This window comes from Pongo pygmaeus, chromosome X, assembly GCF_028885625.2.
Source record: "Pongo pygmaeus isolate AG05252 chromosome X, NHGRI_mPonPyg2-v2.0_pri, whole genome shotgun sequence".
NCBI classification, from domain to species: Eukaryota; Metazoa; Chordata; class Mammalia; order Primates; family Hominidae; genus Pongo; species Pongo pygmaeus.
This window is the reverse complement of record NC_072396.2, coordinates 133,833,186-133,845,796: the sequence shown is the minus strand read 5'-3', so window position 1 is coordinate 133,845,796 and position 12,611 is coordinate 133,833,186. Positions and strand designations below refer to the sequence as shown.

General features: G+C 40.1%; 1 pseudogene; it reads left to right on the top strand.

Annotated features, from left to right (window-relative positions):
• The first annotated feature begins 656 nt into the window (after positions 1-656).
• Positions 657-774, top strand: LOC129025562 (5S ribosomal RNA; annotated as a pseudogene).
• The last annotated feature ends 11,837 nt before the right edge of the window (positions 775-12,611 follow it).

Sequence of the window (12,611 nt, the reverse complement as noted above, 5' to 3'; positions counted from 1 at the left end):
ACTGACTTGGCTACAACTGGGTCGGGTACACCCTGTGGCTAAAGGGTGAGGTCATGTGATATAAAACTTGGCAGCAAGAGCAGCAGAGGTTGCAAGCAGGCAGTGGACTAACAGGCAGTAATTGACATCTTCATATAGTCTGTTTATTGCCCATTAGTACACTAACCTTTCTTCTATATACAATACCAAAGATGTCTCTGCCTAAAACCACCTACCCATTACACCTCAACCACAAACACGTGCTTCCAGGAGAGACACAACTCAGTTTCATCTAGAAGCCATATGAAAGGATCATATTAAAAGCTGCCTGTCAGTCTCTGTCTGCAACCTTTAGGGGACATCCTTAAATCTTTCAGTTCCTGGGCCTGCTTATGGTCTTTGGTTCAGTGTATATATTGCATCCTTGCAGCTGCTTGGGAATGATGAATTATATACTGAAACCAGTAAGCATAAACTTGCAGAGGAGTTCTTTCATCAGCAAATCTGACCAACTGGGGAATCTGCCTCTGGGAGGATTATCCCTGAGATGATCTAAGGGCAGCAACAGTCCACTTCTAGGTAATACTGGCACTCTGGGCAAAGCCAACTTGAGGGGTTGGTTCTCAAACTCGAACTTGGATTGGAATCACCTGGAAGACTTGTTAAAACTCAAACTGGTCTATGGCCATACCACCCTGAACATGCCCAATCTTGCCTGATCTTGGAAGCTAAGCAGGGTTGGGCCTGGTTAGTACTTGGATGTAAGACCCCCTGGGAATACGGGTGCTGTAGGCATTATTTAAATTTAATTTAAAAAAATCCAGAATGCTGAGCTCCATCTCTAGAGCTTCTGATTCAGTAGGTACTTGCATTTCTAACAGGTTCCCAGGTGATGTTGATGCTTTTGGTCCAGGAATCACACTTTGAAAACTGCTGTTTCTAGGGTGCCAATTTGAATCCAGGCGTTTGGTGGTTGAGCTGAAGTGGGCTTTGTTGTATCGCTGTATGGTAGTTTCAATCCAGGAGAATTTCGCTAGGTCATCTGACAGTTGTGATCCTTAGCAGCCCTTGATTTGTAAACTCAAAACAGAGGTCTCCCTGTGTTGTCCCTCCTGGCACCTGGATTGCCACTGTTCCTCACATGCTGATTGTGATGTCCATACTCACCTGGGATTAACTGTTGCCACTTGTGTCCAACCCTAGCTCCTCCCATCCTCTTTTTATATAGTGATACTTCTGTGATCACCTCTTGCATTCTCATTTCCTGCCAGGAAGGACTAATGCCCCATGCGTGAATCTTTCCATGCTTCCCAACTCAAATTCCCAAGACTGGGAGTCTGATTGGCTGGCCAGTTTATTTTTGTGCCAGCCATATCAAAGGTTGCTGGCTGGCTTGTGGATTTTCAGCCCTTGAGTTGTGAATTCATCCTAAGTCTCACTGGCTGTGTCCAATGAAGGGCAGACTAATATAATACATAACATGGCTGCTAGATAGTAGGGGCTAAGAGTAGAGTAGGTGGACAAAGGGCCTGGGGTCTGGCAGGCATTGATGGACATTTTGAGTACAGTGTATTGACTAGCAGATTGATTTTTAGATGGTACTCACCATACTGTTTGTTTTAAATTATACTGCTATTACTATAATATTAAAATATAATATAAATTAGAATATAACAATACTGGCAATTACTTAATAACCAGGTAAACTTGTTATTAAAATACTGAATACTTCTTAGTTATTGGTAAATAGTTCCTTCCCTGAACCTTTCGAATGCCTTCTCTTACCCCAACTGACTTGATCCCTTCCTGAGACCCCCAACACTTTCTTACTACCCAACAACTAAAGGGTTATTTTGTGGCATAGCAGAGGACTCCAGGCTTCTGCTTCAGGGCTAGGGTTGGCCTCTTCCATTTTGATTGGCTTATGTCTGTGCCATTCTTGTTGCTAATTATTTTGAATGCCACCCCATGACATGGATGGAAAGAGGATCCAAAACTTATATTACAGAAGGCACGTGTACAATATTTTCTATGTGTACTTGCATCAATGTAGTTGTAAATAAAACATTTCATAGTTTGGTTGATTTGTTCTAAAGCAATTTCAACATGTCTTGCTTAAAAAAAAAAGGAAAGCATGTCTTTTGAAAAGCATTTTAAAACTGATACTCTTTCCTTAGGTTCACTGTCTTCCTGCAAGTAAAATAAATTTTGGTCACAAATCAGAATGATTAGATTGACTGTAGGTTAGTACTACATTCCAGTAAAACTAAACTAAGGAAAAAAAATCCCCTTTACTTTACAGAGGAGAACTGATTTAATAGTATAAACTAATTTATTAGAATCCCCTGCAGGGCTGTAATGGAAAACAAAACAAACCAAGCACTGTTCAATGTTTTCATTCCTAGTAGGGATTTGGCATTATGTATCATGTCTGGCCATAGGGCTATACGGTGGATGATCCAAGAATTGAGTAAATAACAGGGTCCCCAAATGAACGTATGTTCATATAACCTATGATGTCTTGAAACGAGCTAGAATTCATTAACCAATAATAAAATGTGTAGGATGCAAAGTATTGCCCCGAACTTTCACAGAACAAAATTACATTGGGTATAATCTTAAGCAGTTGAGGTATAATTGTGGAAAGGAACTACATTATGTAGTCCAAGTTTAAAGAAAATTAACTTTAGAAAATTCAGAGGGAGCCAGGAGCCTTAATCAAGAATTGTCTCCTGTTCCTAACCCCTTCAATGTATGAAGCAATAAAAATGTACCACTCAGATTTATTAAGATACGAAGCATGACTATAAAGCCACATGAGTAGTTGTGTGTGACTTGTGGAATCAAGGTAATTACTTTAGTGTTATAAACTATGATTATTCCTCTTTGGGGAGGTGAAGTAGTCTAGTGAATAGACATTGCACCAGGTGTCAGGAAACAGGTGAAGTTGCCACACTCCTGCTAGGCTATATACAGATGATGTAGTGGTATCATGGTATGGGGGAAAGAGCATAGGTTTTGGGAATCAACCAGGTTGTAGGCCTGGTTTCTCCGCTTAACTAGCTATGTGAGCTTGACACATTATCTAACTTTCCTGAGCATGCATTTGCCTAACTCTAACGTGAGGATGACATACTCAGGGCTGACACTGAGTTGATACCAGCATGGGTGGAACAGTTGTTTATAGCTGAGCTCTATCAGAGTCCACTCTGATTGGTGGGTACCTATGTTGTACTGGTTGTTAAGTATGTTGATTATCACTATTAATAGGACTTAATGGGTAGGGTTATTGGAAGCATAAAATGAAATGATATATGTGAAATTCCTGGCATACAAATGCGACTGACTTAATATTAGTTTTATTTATTTTCCTGTATGACTTTAAAAAATTGTTTTTCAACCTAAAGGTGAGAGAAAAATTTCTGGCACTTGTTATCACTGTGATGTTAAGAGGTTAAGGAACTGTTTATATCTTATATTTATTCAGGATCTATTAAACAAATATGAAGTTCCTACTTTATGCTAGGCATTGAGGATGCTGGGGGTAAAAGGGTGAACATGGCACTGTCCCTACCTTGTATGCATTCACAGTCTAGGAGGAGCAGTAAACTTCTGATTTCAATCCAAACAACCCTGAGAGTCAACATGAACCTGTAAGGTCAACATTTGTGCAGATTTAGTAGAGTCCTCCTCTAGGCAGGTACAGCTTGCTTAGCAGCTGAGCTCAGGCTGGATTTTAACTCCCCCTTACTCCCTCATCTTTGTGCCCTGTGCAGTGCACAACCTACACAATTACACAAGGCCCAGAGAACATTATAACTGATGTATACCCCAGGTGCTATAGGCCTGTAGTGGTAGGAGGTACTGAGTTTTGAAGGATAAATGGCATTTGGCCAAATAGAGATGAAGGAGAAAGCCTTAGCATGTGTGCAAAGACAGAGAGGTATGAAAGAACTGGGAGAGATTAGAGGAATAGTGGGTTCTCCAACCAGACAATATATTTGGACTCTTGGTATTGAAGAAAGTGATGACAATGTAAGTTATATTTATAGACTCTTTAAGTGTACAGTTTACCATAATTACATCTAAATATTAAAACTACTTTATGTGGGCTGGGTGCAGTGGATCACGAGGTTAGGAGTTCGAGACCAGCCTGGCCAACATAGTGAAACCTCGTCTCTACTAAAAATACAAAAAATGTTAGCGAAGCGGTGGGTCACGAGGTCAGGAGTTCCAGATGAGCCTAGTCAAGTTAGTGAAACCTCGTCTCTACTAAAAATACAAAAAATAGCCAGGTGTGGTAGCGGGAGCCTGTAATCCCAGCTACTCGGGAGGCTGAGGCAGGAGAATCGCTTGAACCCGGGAGGCAGAGGTTGCGGTGAGCTGAAATCGCGCCTTTGCACTCCAGCCTGGGGGGGCGACAGTGCGAGACCCTGTCTCAAACAAATCCCAAACAAACAAACAAAAAACTACTTTATGTGTAAGTTAATGTTTTTTCATTTTTCTTAGATGAGATAGCATGCTTCCCATTTTAAAATTTTCATTTGTGTTAAAAAAAATTGCTTTTGGTTAATGAGAACACACTGTCCTCTAAGGTTATTTGAAGTCATCTAGTATTTTTCCACCAGGCCTTGAGCCTCAACAAAGGTCAGTAATCAAAGGAGACTCAGATGACTTAGTGAGATATTATTGTTTTTAAAAAAAGAATGTGGAGCCTTTTGTTACTGAATTATGGATATGCATTTGCTTCATAGAATATTAAATCATAAAGTATTAGAGCTTGAAATTCTTTGGAGATCTTTGACTCTAATCATCTTATTTCAAAAGGACTTTATTGTTCTTCTAAAAATGATACAAGCTCATTACCAAAAATTCTAGTAATTCAAAGTAAGAAGTTGGGAGCTAAAACCATCTCAAATCTCACCACCCTGATAAATGTCCATTAGCATGAGATTCGTAGTGTTCCAGATATCTCATTGCATGCATATGTATATATATATGTACACACACGTGATAGATGAATATATATATACATTTTTTTTTGCGATGGAGTCTCACTCTGACGCCCAGGCTGGAGTGCAATGGTGTGATCTCAGCTCACTGCAACCTCTGCTTCCCAGCTTCAAGTGATTCTCCTGCCTCAGCCTCCCGAGTAGCTGGGATTACAGGTGCCCACCACCATACCCGGTGAATTTTTGTATTTTTAGTAGAGATGGGGTTTAACCATGCTGGCCAGGCTGGTCTCGAACTCCTGACCTCAAATGATCCACCTGCCTCAGCCTCCCAAAGTGCTGGGATTACAGGCATGAGCCACTGCACCTGGCAATATTATATATATATATATATATATATATATATATATTTTTTTTTTTTTTTTTTTTTTTTTTTTTTTGAGACAGAGTCTCCCTCTTTCGCTTAGGCTGGAGCGCAGTGCCGCTATCTCGGCTCACTGCAAGCTCTGCCTCCCGGGTTCACACCATTCTCCTGCCTCAGCCTCCCAAGTAGCTGGGACTAAAGGTGCCCGCCACCACACCCAGCTAATTTTTTTCTTTATTTTTAATCAAAATTATTCAATTTATGTTTACTAGAATTTCACAAAATAAGGAGAAAATGAGGTAAAGTGGAAGGAATGGTAAACTTTGGAAAAAGTATTTATTCCTCATAAAAATATCAGTTTCTAACAGATCCTTCTAAGGTTGAGGGGAAAAAATTGGTGAAAAAAACATTGAGGTGGTGTTATTGTATTTTTTCTTCTTTTTCCAATTTTAAGTAATATTGATTGACTTTGCTATGAAAGATGAGGAAATCATACATGTTTTCCCTATCTTACATTGTCAAGGTCAATAACATGTACTTTCTGTTCTAGGAATCAGTTAGAAATTGTGTTTGACTGGCAGTTAATAGAGACCTGACAATAATGACAAACACATAAGGATCTAGTCTCTCACCTGAAGAAAGACTGGAGGTGGGAGTCAGTCATGGTGAAGGTTCCATGAACTCAATAGGGATCCAGCTTCCTCTGGTTTCCTTATTTCCCAGGCTAAGTGTGTGACTTTCATTTTAAAGGTTATGAGGTGGCTGCTAGAGTTCTAGACATCATGTCTACATTCTAGGCAAGAAACAGAAGGAAGGGAGAGAAGGTCAGAAAGACTTCCAGCAGCCCTAACTGCTATTTGTATTTCATTACATCCCTCATCTGTAGGGTAGATTGAAGAATATGGTTTTTCCACTGAGCACATTGCCCAAGGTGAGCAGCTCCTGTGATCTCAAATTCTGTAGTTGCTTAGTTCTCATTTTATATTTGCATAGATTTAATGCCTGGAAAAACAATCCATTTTACCCAAGAATCTTTATTTATAAATTTTTTATTTTGCTTATCTCTTTCCTGGATGGATTTTATCCTTAGGCAGTTCTTTCCAGAGGGTTCCATGGGAACTATATTACCCAAATTATTGCTTGCTTGGTTGCTTTCCTAATTGACAGGAATTGTCTGCCTTTATCATCTCCTTAGGTTGTTCCAGTTTTTAAAGGATAGTGTAAACGCTCTTGATTCCTATTGTTTTCTGTGGGTACCTTACTCCTGGAACCCTCCATCATCTTGCTGCAATCTGGCCTGATTGCACTCTAGTCCTAATGGATACTAGTCATCCTAGGACTTCTCTTAACTGCAGTCCTTGGATGGAACCACTGTTTCTTGGATCTCATTGTTTTCTTTTTTGGTTTACTACTTTTTCTGGCTGGAATAGAGCCTCAAGTAAATTCATAAGAAAGAATATGTGAGATAAACTTTCTGAGTTTTAAGTTTCTGAAAATGTTTTGATTCTGTTCTCACGCTTGATTGATAAGTTTGGGTGCAGAATTCTCATTTGAAAATACTTTTCTTTCAAAACTTGAAGGAATGGCTCAATTGTCATCTAGCATCCAATGTTGCAAACGAGAAATATGATGCCAATCTGATTATTGTACCTTTATAGATCACCATTGTTTTTTCTTGTTGGAAGCTTTTAACACTGCTTTATTTTTTGGTGTCCTGGAATTCATAATGATGTGGCTTGTTGGGTGTTTTTGATTTGTGGCATTGAGCACTGAGGGGGATCCCTTTTATGTAGAAACTCTATTCTTCATGCAATTCCATAAAATTATCTTGTATAATTTGTTCCAATAATTTCTCCCTCTCTGCTTTCTCTGTCTCTTTTCTGAAACTGCTGTTAATTAGATTTGGAATTTTTGGATTGACCCTCCATGTCTTTTATCTTTTTGCTTAGATTTCCCATCTCTTTGTCTTTTCCTTCTATTTTCTGGGAAATGTCCCCACCCTTATGCTCAAACTTGTTACTAAATTTTATTTTGAAAATCACATTTTAAATTTACACAACCTCTTTCTTGTTCTCTGATTGGTCCTTTATCATAGCATTTCGTCCATGTTTTGGGGATGCAATATGTTGAATCTCTCTGAGAACACTACTTAAAATTGTTTTGTTTTACTGCTGTTTAAGTTCTCTTTATTCCCTGAACTATTGCAGTTGCTCTTGGGGCCATTTTTCTGTTTATTATTGATCTCTTTTTCATTACAAATTTTTTTTCAAATGCCTGGTGATCCCTGTGTGTCTTCATATATAACAATAATGCAATAAAATATAAACAACTGCTTGAGAGCTCTGTGCTTGGGTAAAGCTTGTCAACTAGTGGGTTTCACTTTAGGCTGATCTGGTAGGGATCCCTCAAGGAACATAAGGCAGAGGCCTTTGCTTTAGGACTATTTAATTCCTCCAGAGAGTAATCCTCCTTTCTCTTGCCTGGAATAGAAGCCTGGTAATTATATTCTTTTGTGTGAGGAATTGGAGGTTGAGGAGAGACAACTGTTCCATATAGAGACTTTTAATTAATCTCAGTGTTGTGAGTTCCACACTTCACTTCTACTTTTTGCTGTACCTGGTGCTTCTGAACTCTGAGCTTTTCTGGGATCCTAAAGGGCATGCTGACTCTTTTCTTGGCTGTACTTCTCTATGCATTCTTTGGGTTATTGCTTCTTCATCAGTTACCATGCCTGCATCTGCTTTCTATCGTCAGAAATTCACCGATTTCTCTGGTATACTGATGGTCTCTACTGTTGTCCTCATTTGGGAGTTTATAACTTTTTTTTTTTTTTTAAAAATCCATTGCTGCCACAGCATCAGTCATCCTGCTTCCTGGTCATTGAGTCAGCCAACACTCCCAGGTCACCTATGGAGCTGAAGCACCCAGGGGATTATTCATGATTTAGTAAATTTGGAACCTTCCTAAAAAGACAATCTGGAGAGGGGCTTCAAGGTGGCTGACTAGGGATTGGGTACTTGCCTCCTCCACAAAGAAGAACCAAAATAGTGAGTAGATAATCATACTTCAAATAGATCACCTAAGAGAGAATGCTGGAATTCAACAGATAAGTGACAGGAAACACCTAAGGCAAGGAAAAAGAGGGAAAGAGGCAGCCTGCTCAGCTCATCAGGATTGGCAGGGAGCCTGAAGAGGCTCCCCAGTGTGGGAAAGGGTAAGTGAGTGATTCCTGTGGTTCACATTCCTACTGTAGACTCCCACAGTCCTAGCCACAGGAGAGCCCTGGATCCATGTGGGCCCTGAGACTAACCCAGGGAACTGTCTGGAGATTGTGCAACAGCATTGTTACAGAGAGGGAGCTCACACTGAGTTCAACCTTGCTGTGCCCCACCCCCTTCCAGTCCCAAGAAACTGCAGCATAGTGTCATTTTGAGAGCCCAGCTCCCACCAGAGTGCATCCTGCCCCCAGGCCCAACAGCCCCTGCATCTTCACATTCCTAGAGCCCCATTGACATCTCCACCCATAGCCAGATGCCACTTCCAGGGCTGAAGTGCAAACCATTGGCAGCAAACCTGCTGGCCCCAGTAGCAGCAAACCTGCTGGCCCCAGTAGCAGGGCCACTGTGCATTTACATGTGCCCTGAGGAAAGGCTATCCTGCTTGCAGCCACCACCTGGGGCTGAAGTGTGTGCTCCTCAGCCACTTGTTCATGGCTGCTGCCACTGAAAGTAACACCACCCTCCCCAGCAGCTGCCACCCCAACCTGAGCATTCTGCTGGGAGCATGGGGATCACCCTGCTCCTGCCTATCACAGCCAGCACCTGTATGCACCAGTAGGGGGCCTGAGGACATGTCCACTCAGCCTGGCTTCACTTCCCCTGGTGCACAAGCATGCCATCTGTAGGCTTGAGGATCGCCCTACCCGATCCACCATCATTGGCATCTGAACACTCCTCCTAGGGGCCTGAGGACAGGCCCACCCAACATGATGCTATCACCACAGCTGGAACCCATCAGCATGCATCACCTGTGGGCCTGGGAACTGGCCCACTCAGCCTGTTGTAGCCACCACCAACACCTGTGCAGACACTTGGGAGCCAGTAAATTTTCATACCATTGCTACTGCTGTCGGTCACAACACACCCACTGCCCAAGGGCCCAAGGACCCACCCTCCCACCTGGTCTATCACTGCCACTGCTGACACTCAAGCAAGCTGCCTGGAGGCCAAGTGATTGGCCTGCATCGACCTACTAATACTAGTGCCAGCATATGCCACACTGGGGCCCAAGGACAGGTATGCGCAGTCCACCACTGCCACCACAGGGGTCCAGGGACTGGCCCACCTGACAAACCTATCCCCAGTGAAACTTCACCAAAGCCACCACTAAAAACCACACCCTAAGCCACTGAGGAAACCACAGACACTACTGACACTCTTTACATCTGAAGAAATTATGCAGAGATTACACTACTGCACATGCTCAGAATCAAAGCCAAAGTGCCCTACCAACCAACACCATAAATGCATCTTCAGGAATAAGTCCTCTCCTATGAAAGCAAATTCAAAAAATTGGAAGAAGTGACACCCTGCTGTCAGCATTAGACAAATTATCTGGAAAGGAAATTAACAAAGAAACATTGGATTTAAACTGCACTTTAGACCAAATGGACCTAACAGACATTTACAGAATATTGTATCCAACAGTTATAGAATACACATTCTTTTCATCAGCACATGGAACATTCTACAGGGTAGATCATATGCTAGGACAGAAAACAAGTGTCAACACATTTTTAAAAATTGAAATCATATCAAGTATCTTCTCAGACCACAATAGAATAAAAGTAGAAATTAATAATAAGAATAACTTTAGGAACTTAAAAAATATGTAAAAATTAAACAATATGAGCCTGAATGACCACTGGATCAAAGAAGAAATTAAGGAGGAAATTAAAAAAAAGTCTTGAAACAAGAATTGAAACACAACCTACCAAAATGTATGAGATACAGCAAAAGCAGTGCTAACAAGGGACGTTTATAGCAATGAATGCCTATATAAAAAGTAGAAAAACTTCAAAGGAACAATATAACAATGCATCTCAAGGAATTAGAAAAGCAAGAAGAACCAAAACCTAAAATTAGTAGAAGGAAAGAAATAACAAGGATCTGAGCAGAACTAAATAAAATAGACTTAAAAAAATACAAAAGATTAACAAAATAAAAAAATTGGTTTTGTGAAAAGATAAACAAAATTGATAAACCACTAGCTAGACTAACCAAGAATAAAAGAGAGACAGCCCAAATAAACAAAATCAGAAATGAAAAAAGAGGGCGGGCACCTCCTGTAATCCCAGCACTTTGAGAGGCTGAGGTGGGCTGGTGGATCACCTGAGGTCAGGAGTTCAAGACCAGCCTGGCCAACATGGTGAAACCCCATCTCAACTAAAAATATGAAAATTGGCTGGGTGTGGTGGTGGACACCTGTAATCCCAGCTACTCGGGAGGCTGAGGTAGGAGAATCACTTGAACCCGGGAGGCAGAGTTTGCAGTGAGCCGAGATTGTGCCATTGCACTCCAGCCTGGGCGATACAAGCAAAACTCCATCTCAATAAATAAATAAATAAATAAATAAATGAAAGAAAGAAATGAAAAAGGAGATATTATAACTAATACCACAGAAACGTAGAAGATCATCAGACACTGTTATTAACAACTGTACGTCAACAAACTGGAAAACTTAGAGGAAATGGATAAATTCCTGGACACATACAACCTACCAAGATTGAACCAAGAAGAAACAGAAAACCTGAACAGACCATTAATGAGTAATGGGATTGAAGCAGTAATAAAATGTCTCCCAACAGATAAAAGCCCAGGACTGAATGGCTTCACTGCTGAATTCTACAAAACTCACAAAGAAGAACTAACACCAGTTTTCCTCAAAATATTAAAAAAAACTTGAAGACAAGAGAATTCTCTCTAGCTCATTATATGAGGCCAGCATTACATCCTGATACCAAAACCAGATAAGGACACAACAATAGAAAAGAAAACTACAGGCCAATATCCCTGATGAACGTAGATGCAAAAATCCTAAACAAAATACTAGTAAACTGAATCTAACAGCACAATAAAAATATAGCACACCATGATTAAGTGGGATTTATCCCAGAGATGCAAGGATGGTTCAACATATGCAAATCAATAGGTGTGATACATCAGATCAACAGAAAGAACAAAAACCGTATGATCATCTCAATCGATGCAGAAAAAGCACTTGACAAAATTCAACATCCCTTCATGATAAAAACTCCCAACATACTAGGCACAGAAGAAACATACCTCAATATAATAAAGGCCATATATGATAAATCCACAGCCAACATTATACCAAATGGTGAAAAGCTGAAAGCCTTTCCTCTAAGAACTGGAATAAGACAAGGATGCCCACTTTCACCACTCCTATTCAACATAGTACTGGAAATTCTAGCCAGAGCAATCAGGCAAGAGAAAAAAAAAAAGCATCCAAACTGAAAAAGAGGAGGACAAACTGTCCCTCTTTGGAGATGACATGATCTTATAAATAGAAAACTTAAAGACTCCACCAAAAAAAATTTTGAGATCTGATAAATTCAGTAAAGTGGCAGGATACAAAATCAACACACAGAAATCAGTAGTGTTTTTTTACATCAATAATGAGCTAGCTAAAGAAAAAATCAAGAAGGCAATCCCATTTACAATAGGTACAAAAATTAAAATACCTAGGAATAGGTTTAATAAAGGAGATGAAAGACCTCTACGAGGAAATCTACAAAACTCTGATGAAAGAAATTAAAGGGGACACAGACAAATGCAAAGGCATTGCATGCTCATGGATTAGAAGAATTACCATTATTAAAATGACCATACTACCTAAAGAAATCTGCAGATTTAATGCAATCCCTATCAAAATACCAATTTCATTTTTCACAGAAATAGAGAAAACAGTCCTAAAATTTATATGGAAACAAAAAAGGACCCAAATAGTTAGCAATCCTGAACAAAAATAACAAAACTGGAGGCATCACACTACCTGATTTCAAAATATATTACAAAACTATGGTTACCAAGACAGCATGGTATTGGTATAAAAATAGACACATAGACCAATGGAACAGAACAGAGAACCCAGAAATAAATTGACTTATTTGTAGCCAACTGATTTTTACAAAGGTACCAAGAACATACATTGGGGAAAGAACACTTTTCAATAAATGGTGCTGAGGAAATTGGATATCCATATGCAGAAGAATTAACCTGGACCCTTATCTCAAA